At 50.6% G+C, this 18663-nt stretch overlaps 1 pseudogene; it reads left to right on the top strand.

Annotated features, from left to right (window-relative positions):
* The first annotated feature begins 7806 nt into the window (after nucleotides 1-7806).
* LOC131094608 (cell division cycle protein 20 homolog) lies at nucleotides 7807-13660 on the top strand (annotated as a pseudogene).
* The last annotated feature ends 5003 nt before the right edge of the window (nucleotides 13661-18663 follow it).

Here is an 18663-nt window from a genome sequence, read left to right as displayed (position 1 = left end):
ATACAAAGGATAAGAAATGCAACGAAAGGGAAAAGAAATCTTAAAGAAAAGGAAAATCCCCGCTGGCTCAGGTTGCCCCAGCAAAGAGAGCCTCCCGGATCAGCTCTCTACAGAGCTCCAGCAGCGCAGCCAGCTGAGCCGCGACAGACAAGGCTGAGTCATTGTTATGAATAAGAAGCTTGACTAGGCCAATATTCAAGCAGCAATCAATTTATTGTTTAATATGGTAAAGTATGAGCAATACAGCGCTGGGTACATGTTTTAATACAGTGGGAGATGTTTTCCCTCCAACTGCACACCGATAATTGATGGTTATAGGTATTTATAGGGGTACTCATCAGTTTTTTTCAGCAGTTTCTATTTCTAATCTTTTACTCATCAGCAATTTTTATTGGAAAATATTACATCACAATTCTATACACTATTGTGATTTTAATTTCTCAGGATGTATCTCAAAGGAGTATCCCCAGATGGTGACGGTCCAGTTTCTGAAAGAAGAAAGACGAATCCCATCTGGTGGGGTCCAGCTCCCCAGATGTGGGTCCACCTTTTAATTGCAGAGACTCTAAATCTCGTAACAGTGATGTCCAGCTTCCCTTTGGTCGAAACTATAAATCCTTGAGGTGATGTTCATTTTCCTTTCTCAAGCTCTTTTTCTCTGCTTCAATAAGGCATGAGATAAGCATATTTCCTTTATATATATTCAAAGCCATAGTTTCAAGGATACAAGTAATATTCTAAAATTATCCTTCAAAAGGTTATTATTGCAGAGCTTTCTATGGATTAAATGCAAGCAAAAAGCAACATCTCTAACACCTTAATTCCAATGCTCCTAAATCAACCAGGGTTAATTGCAAACAAAAGATAGGTTCGAAGGCCTTTTTCCATGCTTTATTTTCCTCAGTTATTATTAGAATTCACAGCTCTCCCATTGTCGATGTCCACGCATTTCGCATTCGCAAGTACATAGTTTGCCTGTTTGTACCTGACACGAAACACAGCTTTGCATCTCACATAATTGAAAGTAAGGGTATTCTTCTTTAATTTCATGCAACTATATTTAGTGATATTAGTGGTTTGAGCATTGCTGTACATCCTCCCAACGAGAAATTATCTGGTTCCACCATGTGGACTCAGGAGAATGTAACGGCTCCATCTTTTCAGGGAGGAGGCAGCACTAGGACCACAGTGATTGTTTCACACAGTAGACCGGAGCACACAGTTTGCTCCAGCTCGGAGCATGGGCTCATCCCAGCCTAAGAACTCCTGAAGGCTAAATGATTAGAAATAGCATTACCACAGGATCTATGATGGCTATCATGAGATAATCATCACACGTCTGGATTTTTAAGACACGGAGCATAGTCTGGTGCTTTCCAGTCCCTGGTGACATGACCTAATAGCAACAAGCGTCTGGAGCTGCACTAGTGCAGCACTCTGTGCTGGGGGAAGGAGGCACTGCTGGGCTGGGAGAGCACACAATTGGCAGCCCATGGCTGTGATTTACACAAAGCTGTTTGTGTCTTGTAAATAGATTTCTTTTCCTTCAGTGGTAGGGAGCCAGGAGATGCATTAGTCAGCAGCAGAACAGAGAACATCTTGGTGCAGAGCCAGGAGCAGGGGAAGGACAAGCCTTCCAGCACAGGGTACTTACATGGCTTTTGAAATGAAGAGCTGCAGCAAATGTGGAAGGGTAAATAAGGCCAGGAAATCTTTTGCTGTATGAATGAACTCCCTGCTATTTATGATGCAGAGTTTCCAGGGATGTTGCTTTGGAGCTGGGCTCCTGCTGGGCAAATGATTCTTCCCAAACTGAGGTGGGTGCCATGTTATCATTCCCTGGCTCTACCTGTCCCTATCTGGCTGCTCCTCAAAGCTCTGGCTTCAGCCCAATCTTCTGCCTTCTGAGTAGCAAGGTTTAAATGGTCCTTATCATTCAAATGACTTGACTTCAAAATGAAATGATTTGATTATTTTAACAACTGATTAAATCAGCTCCCTCTGCTCTAACGGTGTTGGTGTCTGGGAACAATGCAGCCAAGACAGATGCTCAGTACAGGCTGCAAAACCTGCTGGAAATGCGTGACAGTATTTAGGTTGTTTATGACACTCCCCTCCCATTTCCTCATGCTGTTCCTGCACCTGTACTGGGTGGGCGAGGCTGTGCATGCCCTTTGAGCAGAGATGAACTTTTGGGGTCAGCTGCCTAATGGCCAGGAGGTGCCAAACTGTTTGGGTCACTGGTGTCCTCTGCCTGCCCTGCAATTCATAGCCACCATTTCTCTCATCTCTTATTTCTTCTCCCTGGTACCTCTGCCACTACTTCAGCTTCTCAAACCTTTTTTCTGTTTCTCCTCCCCTCTGGAAGTTGCCGGATCTTCTCTTCACTTCCCAAGGAAGTGATGTGGGCTCATTTTCCTTCTCCAGTCTTCACACCTGGTTTTTTTCTTCCATGTGCTGGAAGATGCATTGGCACATGGATGTGGAGAAAACATCAGAGAGTGAACCAAGTCATGTACACCAAAACAGATTTGATTATGTTATCACTGGGTTGTTTAGAATCATGGAATCAGAGAATCCTTAAAGTTGGGAAAGACCTTCACAAAAATCAATTCCAACCATCAAGCACCACCATCATTATGTTCACCACTAAACCACATCCCAAGTCCCGCGTCAGTATGTCTTTTGAGCTCTTCCAGGGATGGTGATTCTACCAGTGCCCTGGGCAACCTGTTCCAATGCTTTACAACCTTTTCCAAGAAGAAATGTTCCCTAATTTCCAATCTAAACCTCTCCTGGTGCAAGTTGAGACCTTTTCCTTTTGTCCTGTCCCTGTTCCCATGGGAGCAGAGCCCCACCTGGCTCCACCCTCCTGTCAGGGACTTGTGGAGAGCCACGAGGCTCCCCCTGAGCCTCCTTTTCTCCAGGCTGAAACCTGGAGAAACTCCAACTCACAGTTTGAGTTGATTCAGAGGAACCAACAAATCTGTTTTAGGTACTGTTAAATGATGCTGGCTGCTCTTAGTAGTAAAAACCAGAAAACAAACGAGATATGCCCAGCAGCTCAGTGTGGTGAGTTGTGCTAGGGAAGAGCCCACTCCAGACTCCAACGGCACAAGCATCAGCACCAGATTCTGCCTGGGATAACCTCTGTGAATTCCTCCCTCAACTTATGCAGCTGAAATAATAACTGATCCACATGAACCAAATCTTGACAGTGGGTACATTTTTTCCCTACTGTTTCCAAACAAAAATCAAACATAAACAGCGAGAAATTATTTCATTTCTACTAATGAGTGGCAGCATGAGAACTCAGCAATATGTTAAGAGAAAATCTCCCTGGTACACTGACTTACACTTTTCCTGGAGTGAAGCAAGAACCCCTGTGATTGAAAAACTCCCTTTCCACACTCAGAGATTGTTTTTACAAAGTATTAAAAAAAAAGTATAATGTTCCAAACTTCAGCCAGGAAAGCAGCTGTAATAATTCTTCCCTAATGCCTCTGAAATTAAGCTACACTTAGCCTGATTTTTGTCAATTTGGAGTGCATGTATACACAATATTGCTAACATATACCTGCAGTAGATGTGTGCAGTGTGTGCTGCAGTGCCCAGCTGCTGGCTCTGTCACCCCAGAAACTGCTGCTCCATCCCCACGGGCTGCAGGACCCCATGGGCAGGGCTGGGCCATGGGGGCTGCTCCCCTGCACGGCCTCCCCTTCACATCCCTGCCAGAGCCATGGGCAGCTGCCTGTGGCCCCCGAGCGCGCTCAGGAACTGACCACTGCTGCTGGAGGCCTTGGTGCTGAGCCCCTGAATCATCTCTCACTCGGACATGCTCACAAACAAAGGAGGAACAGGGTCTCAGTGGCCCAAAGAGCTGCCCACAGAACCAGGAGGACCTGGACGAGTGGGATTGCAGAAGTGGCACGGGGAGAACATCCAGGCAGGCTGCCAGGGGCTGAGGCTGGGGCAATGGAAAATCTGCAGTGGGAAGGAAGCAACACAGCATCTGGGATTCTGAAACACAGCTAGAGTTTTCCTGTGCATTCTGACTATGAGTCACCAATGGTAGGCTGTGAAATTCCTAATACCTGTCTGGCCCTTGGGGCTGAGCTGTGGGATGAAGCTCTGGGAGGAGACCTGGGAGAGATCCTAGAGTGAGCCAGGGTCCGCCATGTCAGAGCAGAGCCCGGAACAGTGGAAAGGGATCCATGGCAGCCTCACTGCCCTGCTGCTGCTTCCATGCCCTGCAGAGCTGTTTCCCAGCCTGGCCTGGCTGCAGCTTCTCCCCAGCCTCTGCAGGAAAGCATTGGGCATCAGCTGCCAGACAGCCCCAACTCACCAGGGATCCCCTGCATTTTCCCAGTCCCCAGTAATGTCCTGAGGTGTGGCTGCTTGGAGGAGGCAGGGTCATAGCCAGCCCCAATGGTTAGGGGGGATCAGGATTTTCCTGATCCTTACCCATGTCTTGGACAAGTATTGCATCCTGAAGAAGCCGCCTCCTGAATGTGCAGTGATCACATCTGATCCAGCTGTGCCTCCTCCTTTCTCAAGGGCTCGACAGAGAGGCTCTATGGAAGGTGGCATTTCCTGCAGGAAGGGAGGCAATGCCAGGCACAGCCACAGGAGGTAATTGCTGTGCCTCTGGGCCTGAGCCCTACTGAGGCTTGAGCTGCCCTCTCTACTGCTTGGCACTGCGGGCACAGCCCAGACAAGATGGGCACAGCCCAGAGGAATTATCCCGAGCAGGCTCAGGGCACTCGGGTACTGAGCTGTCCTGCTGGGCTCCCTCCGTGGGAGACACGTCCCGAAACCTGGGAGCGGCTGCATGGGGTGCCCATGGTGGGGAAAGGGCAGAGGGGGAGAGCAAGGCTCCAGTGTGTCCTGAGAGGGCCTGGATACGTGCCTGTAGGCTGTGGGAGCTGTTCCATGGGCAGGTGGGCAAGCAGGAGGGAGGGACGGAGGTTGGGAGTGACAGCTGTGGCACTGCAGATTTCCCCAAGCATTTAGTGAGGCTTTCCTGTGTGGGAGGGAGAGAGCCCCAGGGCCCTGGGCTGCTCCAGCTGCCCCTCCAGGCATGTTGCACAGGACCTGCAAAGAGCGTGGAGAGTGACCAGGAGCCACAGGCTCCCACAGCCTTACCCCACTCCCTTGCAGTGCCCAGTTCCCCAAGGCAGAAGGGGATCCCAGCACACCATGGAAATGGTTCTGTAGCATCTGTGCTCCCTTCTCGACTGGGATCATGACTTGGATTAGTTGGAAATGCTGGTGAATGGTGCTTTGAAGACCTTGCCAGATGTTGGAGGCATGTTTTGAATGTACCTTTCCTGACAGAATAATCCGTGTCGGTGTGGCAAGAGCTTAGTCATGAGCCAGTTCCCTTAAGTTCCTCTGAAGGTTGATCAGTTCTGGAAACCTTACCCTGCTCCCTTCTGGAACCCTGAGGGATCCCACAGGATCGCTCTCAGTGGGAGGAAGGGGCATTTGGCTGTCCATCCTCCTCCCATGTGCAATGGCACTGTGTCCTTCTGTGTGCTCTGTGCAGCCACAGAGAAGAGCAGAGAGGGAAGGGGCTGGGCCCAGGGCTGTGCCTGGGGGCTGGGCCTTTCTCAGCTCCTTTGCCACCCCCAGGGAGCCTGAGCTGCTCCTGCTGCCACTGCCAAGCCCTGGCCCTGCCTGGGGCTGTGTTTGGAGCTGCTGGCAGCTCCAGGGAGTCCTTTCTGCCCCGACTGCCCCGCATGGGGCTCCTTCCTTCCCACCAGTGTGGGGCCACTGCAGGCACGAGGTCCCTCTGGCCCTGCTCCTGAGCGGAAGGCAGAGACAAGGGAGTGCCTTGGAGGGCACCAATCACCCAGGTGCCCTCACTGCCACTTGGGCCTGAAGGAGAATCTTCAGCAGTGCCATTGGAGCTGTTCTGTCCTGCCTTTCGTTGCAGCTGAGCCTGTTGCTAAAGGTGATCTGGCTTCCCAACCCACATTCAGGATTGAGTCTCTGGGAGATGGTGAGGGTACGTCAAGGCCTTTCCCCTGGGAGAGCTGCCAGCTCAGATCCCAAAGCTAGGCATGGGGGGCATCGCTGCAGGTGCCAGGACAGAGCCATGCACGTGTTTGCCCACGCCCTGCACGATCACTCACAACTTCTGCTCAGCACTGGCAGCTGTTTGGAGGAGGGTGGGCACTGGCCCAGCTGAAAAAGACCAGATGATTTTTTGATTACACCCGATTTTGCATAAGCATGATGTCCTGAACATGCCATTAAAGAAATGGAGAATTTTTCCATCTGTTAAGGTGTACTTTTTGTTTCTCAAGTGATGGGCCAAAAGGCAGGACAGAAGGAGGTGTTTCCCCAACGAAGCAGAGACCGATTGGCAGCCCCTGCTGCAGGAAGGAAGGCCAAGCCAAACAAAGGCATGGGCACGGGCACAGGCTCAGCAGGGCTCAGTCCTTGGCAGGGCTGTGTGACAGCAGCTCTTCATCCAGGGCCTGCCCTTGCATGGCCCAGCAGCAGCCAAAGCTGGAAGCATCTCTGGAGGCCTTGAGGCCTCTGGAGCTCGTTCACAGCCCTGGGGAAAGTGGACTCGTGCACCAACGTCTCTCCCGCTGCAGCTGCTCCGGAGCTGGCCCTGAGTGCCCAGAGGCCCAAGGCACAGGAGCAGCCCCGAGCGGGAGCCCTGCCGCAAGCCCAGGGCCAGAGCCAGCCTTGGCTGCCGTCTGGGCAGGGGCTGCACTGGGTCCTGACTGGGCCTGACTCTGCGCCCTGGGGCTGGGGGAGCTGTCACAGGGCAGGGAGGGCCAGGGCTGGCAGTGGCTGCTCAGGGATGGGTTTGGCCTGTGTCCCTCCAAGCAGCGACTTCCCAAGAAGCTGCACAGCCCCGGGCTCTCCTCCCGGCCTGCTGGGCTTTGTTGGGTGGCACAGCCTGTGCCAAGAGGCGGCAAGGTGCCTGCAGGCCCCATCTCTGGGGGAAACGGAGACCGTCCTGCCCGCATCCACCGTGCTGCCAGCTCAGCACTGCAGCATAGCACGGGCTGACGCTCCCCATTGCTCCCACAGGTGCAGCTGGAACCACAGCACATGTTTCTGATTCCCTGAAGGGCCTTGGAAGGGGTTTCTGTCAGGGAACAGGCTTCTGGCAAGGGTTACTGGCAGGCCTGCTTGTTTTGGAGCTTATCTTCATCTTATGCTCTGTCCAAATTTGGACTTGCTGGAAGAGAAAAGGGTGAGTGTTTAGTTCACCTTTCCCTCAAACAGCTTCTTTTGAAAGTCTACTGTACATAGGAAACATTCCCAGTGAGGCTGCAGTGTGGGTATGGCCAGTCCTTGATGTTCCAAAGAACTCTGCTGAGGGTTCTGCTGCTGCCCAGAGCTTTCATTGGCCTCCTAATTGCTGGGCCTTGTCCGGGGGGGCCCACTGGGGCTGCAGCCAGTGCTGGCTCCCACTGAGGCTGCCTGGCCAAGAGCAGCCCCAGGGGCACAGGGCGGAGGCAAAGCTCGGTGGGGAGGAGAAAGAGCAGGGATGAGATTGCCCTTGAACGGTAGGGGAGGGGAGAATGTCGCTTATCCGAGAGAGCCCCAAAGAGCAGCTGGAAGGGGTGCCGGCTGATCAAGGACCCCCGAGGAGCAGAGGGAGGGCGTATCAGCTGATGGAGTGTCCCGAGGAGCGGCTGTGGAGAGTGTGGGTGTCCGTGGGTGGGGAGGAGCGGCCGGAGCGCTTGCACAGTCCAGTCGTGGGGAGGCCGGCGGGGCCTGTTGGAGTAGGCTCAGCCTGGCCGGTGGGTACGGCTAACGCCGCCCGCCCGCAGGACCATGGTGCAGTTCCTGTTTGAGGCAGACCTGCACGGGCTGCTGAAGCTGGACACGCTGATCCCGAACGCGCCGCCTGCGCGATGGCAGCGCAAGGCCAAGGAGAGCGGCCCCGGGCCCAGCCCTGTCGGTGTGTCGCCCACGAAGTCGGCCAATCGCTCCCACAGCTCCAGCAAGACGCCGTCCAAGACACCCGGTGAGCGCCGGCCACCAGCGGCAGAGGTTGAGTGCGGGAGCCTCACCCAGGCTGCTTGTCCGTAGCCATGGGGCTCTGGGCTCCCTGCCACGCTGCCCTACCGGCTGCTGCTCAGGCAGGAGGAGGTGGGCTGTGCTCCTGACAGCCACCCACCTCCTTGCCAGCATGAGGGGTAGAGCTCTGAGCACTGGGGCTGGCGAGCTGCTGTTCACCCAGCTGAGCCTTGCTGGCACAGCTGTATGCTAGGACGAGTGTGGGCGGGAATTGTTGCACTAGACCCAAGGAGTTGCTCCACACAGTCCCTAACCAACTTGGTGGCAGGGAGGAAAATATAAGTTAGTTGTGACTGGGTGGCAGGAGACCTCAGAGTCCTACTTGTCTGGTGGGTGTGATGTGGAAGTGTGTTGGGTTTGCTCCCATGAATGCTCTAATACAGGCTGTTAAATAGCTGTAAGACAATATTTTCATATGTGAATGCAGGTAAATCTGGATCCAAAATTCAAAGCACCCCCACAAAGGCTGGGGGGAATCGCTACATTCCCAACCGCAGCACTCTGCAGATGGAGATGGCAAATTTCCTCCTAACTAAAGAGAATGACCCTGCTGAGGATTCCCCTACCAAGAAGGTGAGCATGTTGCTAAGTTACAATTATTCCAACAACCGCTACTCCTTCCTGCCCCTTTACAGAGCAGTAAACTATAGGTTCTATCAAGTGGGCACACAGGACTGACAAGTCCCAGCCATCACTACTTGCAGCTCTGGGCTTCAGGAGCTTAGGATGAGATTGAAGCTGTAGAGACTGCCATGCACTCTAAGCCTATGCTGCTTCTGGTAGCAAAATTTAGCTTTTGACTAATGAGGCTTTAAAATGTAGCAGGCAACAAAAACACAAAGCTGTGAGCCTATGCAAAGTGAAACTGCTGGTGGTAGCTATTCTAGGACAATGTCTCCACAGGGAACACTTCTGGAATGTTTTACACTGTGTTCTGAAATCTGTTTATGAAGCATTTGGTTGCTTTGTGGCTGTGGCTTTTCCCACTGGCAATAACACTGAATTTGCCATTGTGTGAAAAGTGAGCAGGACGATGTATGAAAGTCTGAGGAAAAACTCCTTTGACCTGCCCTGTGTGACTGACCCTTGCAGCACAGTCAAACATCTTCAGATTCTAAGAGAAGGGGACTTAGGTGTCTGTTTAAATTGCAGTGTGGGAATTGTTTTAAATGCATTGTACTGAGGGTGATTTGTCTCTGTAGGAGCAACAGAAAGCCTGGGCAGTGAATCGGAATGGTTTTGATGTAGAAGAGGCAAAGATCCTCCACCTCAGAGGAAAACCCCAGAATGCTCCAGAAGGTATGATATAGGCTCTGTGTGAGCTGAATCAGCAGGAGAGATCAGGTCAGGGGAACAGCAACACAAAGGCTCTGGGTGTGGTCACAAGAGAAATCAACTGGTTTCTGAGAGCTGTACTCTCAGGAGTACAGGCTGGAGTCTCCTTTCTTAAGGTTCCTGAGGTTGAGGGAGGGCATAACAGTTACAGTGAATTTATTTAGGAGAGTTGCTATGACTGCCAGTTGGTCACCTGTTACAGGGCTTGCAAGGGTCTTCAGGGAGAAGAGAGAGATGAGAATCTTGACCTCATGTTCAGAAGGCTTGATTTATTATTTTATGATATATATTACATTGTTACTATACTAAAAGAAATAGAAGGAAAGTTCTCAGAAGCTAGCTAAGCTAAGAATAGAAAAAGAATGAATAAACAAAGGGCTGTGTATCAGCAGAGGGTGAGACCCAGCTCTGCCATGAGTGGTCAGTAAGTCCAAACATTCACCCAAGACCAATCTCGCATCCACCTGCTGCATTCCCCAGCAGCAGATAACCATTGTTTACATTTTGTTGCTGAGGCCACAGCTTCTCAGAAGGGGGGAAAATCCTAAAGAAAGGATTTTTATGAAAAGATGTCGGTGACAGTCACCTGTACTGCAGGTTCCAAACCTTCATGAAGTCTGTAAGAGCATCAAACTCTCTGCTGTGCATTTTCTAGCTTAAACTGCAACTAAATAGAATGGGATTCAAAAACCCAAGTGTTTGTTAAATTTGTTTCCATGAATGAGGAAATTGTAGCTCACCCCTGTTCAGCAGTTCATACTGCCAGTGATTTTAGTGCACTGCAGGCTTGTGAGTGTTTCTCTTAGGGCTTTATTTTCACTCCAAGGGATTCCTAGTTGGGTGAGCAGCACTCAGCTGGGAGGAAACTAACTCAGGTTAACAAACCTGTTCCCCTGCACACAGGCTATCAGAATAACATGAAAGTGCTCTACAGTCAGAAAATGGCACCTGGATTCAGCAGGAAGAATAGCAGATATATTCCCTCAAAGCCAGAACAGGTCTTGGATGCACCAGCGATCCGCAACAACTACTGTAAGTAGGCTACAGGGTTGAGTGCTGGGCATCCAGAACATTCTGCACTGGATTGCTGTTCCTAGGACAGTGTAACTGGGCTGTCTGTATTATTTTGTGTACCCAGGCTAGCACAGACCACTTCTGGAGTGTCCCTGTGTGGCCTTACAGGGACAGTGGTCTAGGGCACTGTGTAGATGCCTTGGAGCAGGGTACCTGGCCCCAGCAGCTGGGCATAGTGACACTCAGAAGGCTGCCCCTCACCTGTACGTGTGTGTGCGCACATGTGCACCCACACCTGCTGCATCAGCACGGGTGAAGGGCATGCTCTCTAGCCAAGCATGGTGTGACCTGCATTGCTCTTTCAAAGTGTAGATCTGAATCTCATAGACTGGAGCTCCCAGAACTTCCTGGCAGTGGCTCTGGACGACGCTGTTTATCTGTGGAATTACGGTACTAGGGAGATTATCCCCCTGCTGCAGACGGAGCATCCAGATGTTTACATTTCCTCTGTGTCATAGATTAAAGATGGAGACTACCTTGCTGTTGGCACAAGTAGTGCTGAGGTTCAGGTGAATGCAGGAGTAAAACTAGAGGCGTTTTCAAGGGATTGACAGAACTGTGGGGCCTGGGGACAAAACCTTGGTTGGCAGAGGAAGGATGCCATGCACCTGATTTGTCTTCCCTGGTGTGGGGTGGAACTGCCCAGTGTGCAAGGCAGGGTTTGGTTTGGGGGTTTTCTGATAAGCAGCGTTACCTTCTATGCTATAGTCATGAGATACACATTTTCTCTGTTCCCTTACTGAGAAAGCTGAATGCCAGAGCCTGTGCAGTGAGGTTCCTAGGGCATAGAAACAGGATTGGGTTTCTTCTGAAGAACTTTTTGCTTTGCCTTTCCGGCTATTGTTGCATTTATGTTGTTGCATATCATATTTCTAGGGTCTCATACCTTCTGGGTGGTTTTCTCACAGCAGGTCTTCACAGCAGTGTTGTTGTTGCTTCTCAGCCAGGGCTCCTCTGCAGCCCTCCCTGAATGCCTCACCCCCTTTTATCCCAGCCACCTCCACGGGCTGCAGCTGCTGCCCAATCAAGGACATTGCAACTGCAGCCCATTTACAATAACTGGAATCACGGCAGGGTCACTTATACAGTACAGAGATCTTTTACTGCAATACATATATTTCCTCAGGCCCCTATAAGCTATGGGACATTGAGCAGCAGAAACGTCTCCGAACCATGACCAGCCATTGCGCCCGTGTGGGAACCCTCGGCTGGAACAGCTGCATCCTCTCCAGGTAAAGCAGTGGGTCAAGGGCAGTTTCCAGTTGTTGCAAACTCCTATCCCTCAATCTATGTGTGGCATGGGTTAGGGATGGCAGAGAGAAGTTTGTCCTGGCTTGGGATTCTTTCTCAGCCTTATCTGTTCGGGCTGTGAGGAGAAGGCCTCTTTCCTGTATTGCAATTTGTGCTGAAGCTGTGAAGAGCTTGTGTGGGTGTTTCACTCACACCAACAGACCTGTGTTGCTGGTAACACTGGTTGAAACCCAGTGGCAGGTATAGCAGTCTTGCAACAACAAAAATGGATTTGGGTGAAAATGTGCAGCCTGACCCTGCAAGCCTTCTCTTCTCTCTGCAGTGGTGCACAGACTGGGCACATCCATCACCACGATGTCCGAGTGGCTGAGCATCACGTGGCCACCCTTGCTGGCCACACACACGAGGTGTGCGGACTCAGATGGTCTCTGGATGGCCGCTACCTGGCCAGTGGTGGCAATGACAGTCTGGCGAACGTCTGGCCATGCACCCAAGGTGGGGGTGGCGACTCTGCTCCTGTACAGACCTTCACTCAGCACCATGGTGCTGTCAAGGTGAGCACAGAGCTGCCGCGGGCGGATATGTGTGTGCAAGGCAGGCATGCAGCACTGGCTGGGTGCAGGTTGCCTCTTGTATGTTTTAAAATGAACTCTCCTCTCTCAGGCTGTGGCGTGGTGCCCATGGCAGATGAATGTTCTAGCCACTGGAGGTGGCACTAGAGACAGACATATCCGCATCTGGAACGTGTGTTCTGGCGCCTGCCTCAGTGCTGTTGATACCCGTTCCCAGGTGAGAGGTGAACATCAGCTTGCAGACAAACACCTTCTGGCAGCACACCTACACAGAGCTGCTGGCTCCTCAGGCCCAGAGGCACAGGGAAGGAGGGGGACCATGCTTGCCTCTGAGTGGTGAGCATCAGCCCATGCACCTTGCCTCACCTGTGTTACTACCTCTTTGCAGGTGACTTCTATCCTATGGTCCACAAACTACAAGGAACTCATTTCAGCCCATGGCTTTGCACAGAATCAGCTGGTTATATGGAAGTATCCAATATTGACTAAGGCTGCAGAGCTGCAAGGTAGGTGGATGTTGTTATCTTGTTGCATTTCTAAAGTCCCATACTGTCGCAATCATATTTCTAAAGTCTGGTACCTTCTCGGTGATACTTCTTGGGGGCAGTTCTTCACAGCTCTGACTTCTTCTCCTGCTTGTTGCTCCTTCTTCGTCAGGGCTCCTTGTCAGCTCAGCTTGACTGGCCAAGCCCAGCTCCTTTTATCCCAGTTATCTTCACTAGCTACAGATGCAGCCCAATTAAGGACATTGCAGCTGCAGCCCATCAAAAACAACCAGGACTTATCAGGGCAAGGCCTATATACAGATATTCAATATACAATACAGATATTTTACTAAGACTCCTACTATGTTCCCCCTTTTTGTTTACTTACAGATACTAAGACTCCTACTATAGGTGGACAGGGCCTGGGTGGGGGGCTGTTAGAGGTTGAGGACAGCTGCACTCCTTGGTTTGAGCCTGCAGCATCACTGATACAGGACAGTATCCAGGGCCATGCTGCTAGGAGTAAAGCATGCCCACGGGGCTGTGGAAGAGATACCGTTGATCCAAGTGTATGGTTGGGGTCTGAAATCATGCTGCCACAGCCACTGGGGAGACAGCTATGCAAGCTGGCAGGGCTCATGGGAGCATACAGGAGTAAATGTGCATGTGCTGATCAGCTCAGCCCTGATTGCACATTCCTTCTCCTCCTAAGGTCATACTGATAGAATCTTGAACCTGACCATGAGTCCTGATGGTACATCAGTGGCCTCAGCAGCTGCTGATGAAACAGTGCAGGTCTGGTGCTGTTTTGAGATGGATCCCATAAAGAAGAAGGAGAAAGAGAAGGCAAACAGTGCCAAAAGCGGTATTCTTCACCAGAGCATCCGCTGAGAACACGGGATTGTTGTGGGGAGGGGGATATTTGGTTTTACACACTGTACAGTATTTTAAATGTTAATGAACTGCTTAACTTGACTTTTTCTTAATGGAGTCTGATAGAAGAAAAAGCCATGGCTCCTAAACCCAAGTCCTTCTCCCTGAGGCTGGGGATCTGGGCAACGAGTGGAGACCTAGGTCTTAAGGGCCAGTTTAGAGGCCCCTGAGCTTAGCACAGCCTAGCAGAAGGATGCTGTGCAAGGGCTGTACTTCTGTTTCTGTCCCAGCTAAGATAGATATGCCACCTGCCCCATCTAGATGCTGACTACAAGCACAGCAGCTCCACCACAGGCTCAACTGAAAGCACAGCATGGCTGTGGCCTCAGTTTGTGTTGTCCTGGCCTGTCTCACAAGCCCAGGGACACCTTCCTATGGCTCTGCAGGCAGATCTCAGTTTGTCTTGTTAGCTACAGGCAGCCATCACTGCCTGCCTGTGGTGCTGGAGTAGAATAGCTGTTGGAAAAAATGGAGGGAGAGAAATATAGAGCAACAGCTGTAATCACCCCAAAGGCTGGAAAGGGGCTGGCTCTGGCATGAAGCCTGATGCAAAACAAAAGGTTAACTTACACTGCCACAGCCAGCCTGGATGTCATGCAAGAGCCACGCAAAGCACCACCAACCCTGTGCTCAGCCTTCAGTCACGTATTCTTCCAACAACTCTGATCTCCCTTCCCCTCCTGCTGACAGGAGGCCCTGGTGCCTCACTGAGGCTTCATGCAGGGGAGCAAGCACCAGGGCTCAGATGACATTTATTGGAGCTTGACTCCCCTACACTTGGAAAAATGTCTTTTTTTCCAGGCTGAACTGTGCTGGAGTAAGTTGCAGGAAATATATTTGAGCCCTTACCTGACCAACAACCAGCTCAGCCATGCTGCTTCTTTAACAAATTTGCCCTAAACCAGGACAAAACATTGGCGCCCAACGTGGGGCTCGATCGTTGCCACGTTGGGCAAATTTGTTAAAGAATCTGCAAAGGAGGGCCCCTCCAGAAAGCAAAACCCACACGGCCCCTCCCCCCAACCAGTTCGGGAAAAAATTCCTCGGAGAGAGGTGGAAAGAACCTGTTTATTTCAGGCACAGCACCCCCAGCACACAAAATGAACAATACCCGATGGCACCGCTCTGAGAAAGATGACAAAATCAGAAAGTCTCTTTTGGGGGTGGTTACTCTGTTCTCAGTCCCTCCGGCACTGGGGCAGCTGCTGCAGGCCAAAACATCAAACTCTCGATGTTCCCGGGTCCCAGTCCGGAGCAGGTTCGAGATGGTCACAGAAACAGGAGAGGAGAAACAGTCCGGGAAGGAATTTGGACTGTTTAGCTAAACTAGCTAATAAGCAGAAGCAAAAGCAAGAGCAGAAGCAAGAGCAGAGAAGAGAGCAAGCAAAGAAGCAAGCTGAAAACAAGAAGCCAAAACAGCCCTATGTACTGCTCGTCTCTGTGTCCATGATAAGAGAAACCCAAACAAAACTTCCACTCTTCAGAGCCGGTCTTAAAGGCACAGAACAGATGAATGGGGATACAAGCATCATAACGTCACCCCAGGACATTCCACCCCTTATCCCCATATCATCAACATACTGCAACACATCATGCATTATTCATACAAAATTTCCATCTGTTCCCCCCAAAATTACAAGCAATACCCATTATGCCTTCATCACATCCCCACACTGGACCACTGAATCCAGGCCCTATATTACAGAGCTGCAGGATTCTCCCTCTTCACTTTAGTCACTTAAAGCTCCATCTATCACTTGCTCAGACCTTCGACACTTACACATTTCCTTCTCCATCTTCCACTTGCCCAGACCTTCAACACTTACACATTTCCTTCTATCTCATGTCTGTATGGTTTAATGTACAGACAATGGCAGTAACATCCAATGAATAGTGATATTGCACATCATTCTTACCCCACAATCAAATCTCCCTGAGGTACACATCGTGTTGTTCCATCTCTTTGCATTATCCACCACGTGCAACCTGGTCCCTGAGCAAAGACAACCCCACAGATGGGTTTGTCTGTACTCGAGGCAGAATTGATCCACACAGTCTTCCGTAACAAACCTCTGATATGTATCACTGGGACTTTGTCTCCTTCTATTACATTCAGGGACTCAGACTGGGCAGGATCTGCTCGGTTGGTGGAACCTCGGGTGTTAACTAACCAGGTGGCCTTTGCTAAATGCTGCTCCCATTTCTTGAAAGATCCCCCACCAAAAGCTTTCAACTGGGTTTTTAGTAGTCCATTGTACCTCTCCACTTTTCCTGCAGCTGGTGCATGGTAGGGGATATGATACACCCACTCAATGCCATGTTCCGTAGCCCAGGTGTTGATAAGGCTGTTCTTGAAATGAGTCCCATTGTCGGACTCGATCCTCTCAGGGGTGCCATGTCTCCACAGAACTTGCTTTTCAAGGCCCAGGATGGTGTTCCGGGCTGTAGCATGAGACACAGGGTAGGTCTCCAACCATCCAGTGGTGGCTTCCACCATGGTCAGCACGTAGCGCTTGCCCTGGCATGTCTTGGGCAGTGTGATGGAGTCAATCTGCCAGGCCTCCCCATACTTGTACTTGGACCACCGCCCACTGTACCACAGGGGCTTCACTTGCTTGGCCTGCTTGATGGCAGCACACGTTTCAGAGTCATGGATAACCTGAGAAATACTGTCCATGGTTAAATCCACCCCTCGGTCTCGTGCCTACTTATAGGTGGCATCTCTGCCCTGGTGGCCTGAGGCATCATGGGCCCATTTAGCTAGGAATAACTCTCCCTTATGTTCCCAATCTAGGTCTATTTTGGACACCCCTATCTTTGCAGCTTGGTCTGCCTGCTCATTGTTTTGGTGCTCCTCGTTGGCTCTACTCTTGGGTACATGGGCATCTACATGGCGGACTTTCACAGGCAGCCTCCCTACCCTGGTATCAATGTCTTTCCACTCAGCAGCCCAAATTGGTTTCCCTCTACATTGCCAGTTAGCCTTTTTCCACCTCTCCAGCCATCCCCACAGAGCATTGGCTACCATCCATGAATCAGTGTAGAGGTAGAGCTTTGGCCACTTCTCTCTCTCAGCAATGTCTAGGGTCAGTTGAACAGCTTTGAGTTCAGCAAGTTGGCTTGATCCACCTTCTCCTTCGGTAGCTTGTGCAACCTGTCGTGTGGGGCTCCATACGGCTGCTTTCCACTTCCGGTTCATCCCTACGATGCGACAGGAACCGTCAGTGAAAAGAGCGTAGCGTGTTTCCTCTGGGGGCAGTTGGTTATAGGGAGGAGCCTCTTCAGCACGTGTCACTGGTTCTTCTTCCTCTTCTTCTGTGACACCAAAATTCTCACCTTCGGGCCAATTTGTAATGACCTCCAAAATCCCAGAGCCATTCAGTTTACCTATACGGGCGCGCTGAGTGATAAGAGCAATCCACTTGCTCCATGTAGCACTGGTGGCATGGTGAGTGGAAGGAACCTTGCCTTTGAACATCCACCCCAGCACTGGTAGTCAGGGTGCTAGAAGGAGTTGTGCTTCAGTGCCTATTACCTCCGAGGCAGCCTGAACTCCTTCATAGGCAGCCAGGATTTCTTTCTCTGTTGGAGTGTAGTTGGCTTCAGACCCTCTGTAGCTTCAACTCCAAAATCCCAGTGGTCGACCCCGAGTCTCCTCAGGCACCTTCTGCCAAAGGCTCCAAGACAAGCCATGGTTCCCGGCTGCAGAGTAGAGCATGTTCTTTACCTCTGGTCCTGTCCTGACCAGGCCAAGGGCTACTGCATGAGCAATCTCCTGCTTGATCTGGACAAAGGCTTGTTGCTGCTCAGGGCCCCACTGGAAGTTGTTCTTCTTGCGGGTGACCAGGTAAAGAGGGCTCACGATCTGACTGTACTCAGGAATATGCATCCTCCAAAAACCTATGGCACTCAGGAAAGCTTGTGTCTCTTTCTTATTGGTGGGTGGAGACATTGCTGTGATCTTGTTGATGACATCTGTAGGAATCTGACACTGTCCATCTTGCCACTTCACTCCCAGGAATTGAATCTCACGAGCTGGTCCCTTTACTTTGCTCTTTTTAATGGCGAAACCAGCTCCCAGGAGGATCTGGATGATTTCCTTCCCTTTCTCAAACACTTCCGCAGCTGTGTTCCCCCACACAATGATGTCATCAATATACTGCAGATGTTCTGGAGCCTCTCCCCTTTCTAGTGCAGTCTGGATCAGTCCATGGCAGATGGTGGTGCTGTGCTTGAAATAAACAGGTTCTTTCCACCTCTCTCCGAATAATTTTTTCCTGAACCAGTTGGGGGGAGGGGCCCTCCTTTGCAGATTCTTTAACAAATTTGCCCTAAACCAGGATACCCTGCTGGGGAGGCTCTGACATTTCCTCTTCCCTGATGGAAGTGCAGCTGCTGCCAAGGGAAACAACCCCACACTCACTCAGTTTTCCCTTTGCTTGCCAGATGTCCCATCTGCTGTCCCTGTCCAGGAGAGCTGCTCTGCTCGGGAGGAAGAGCCCGAGCGAGAGCCTGGGAACATCGGCGGCTGCAACCCCTCCTGATCTAGTGCTGTTTATGGATGTGTAGTTAGATTTGGATAGTTACAAGTATAGGGATATTTACATACACTGCTTGATATCTGTATAGGCATATTATATATGTATATTATTATATTGATGCGTGTATATTCATCTGTTTACATACTTGTACAGCTCTGTAGCTGTGCATTTCTATTGCTGGAGTTGTATGGATTGTTTTATTGGTCCACTGATATTTGTGTATTTATAGACAGGCTTGTTATGTTTGTATTATATTGTCATGTTATATGTCATGAAATATGTAATGCATGTTTACATCTCTCTATTGTTATGTCTATACATGTATTTACTTCTATTTATTATGTATGGAGTTGTATAGTGTTGTATTTATATTGTTACATGTCGACGGAAGGGAACCAGGACATCAGTTTGATCATCACA

This window comes from Melospiza georgiana, chromosome 30 (genome assembly GCF_028018845.1).
Source record: "Melospiza georgiana isolate bMelGeo1 chromosome 30, bMelGeo1.pri, whole genome shotgun sequence".
Taxonomy (NCBI): Eukaryota; Metazoa; Chordata; class Aves; order Passeriformes; family Passerellidae; genus Melospiza; species Melospiza georgiana.
This window is presented reverse-complemented; position numbering and strand designations above follow the sequence as displayed.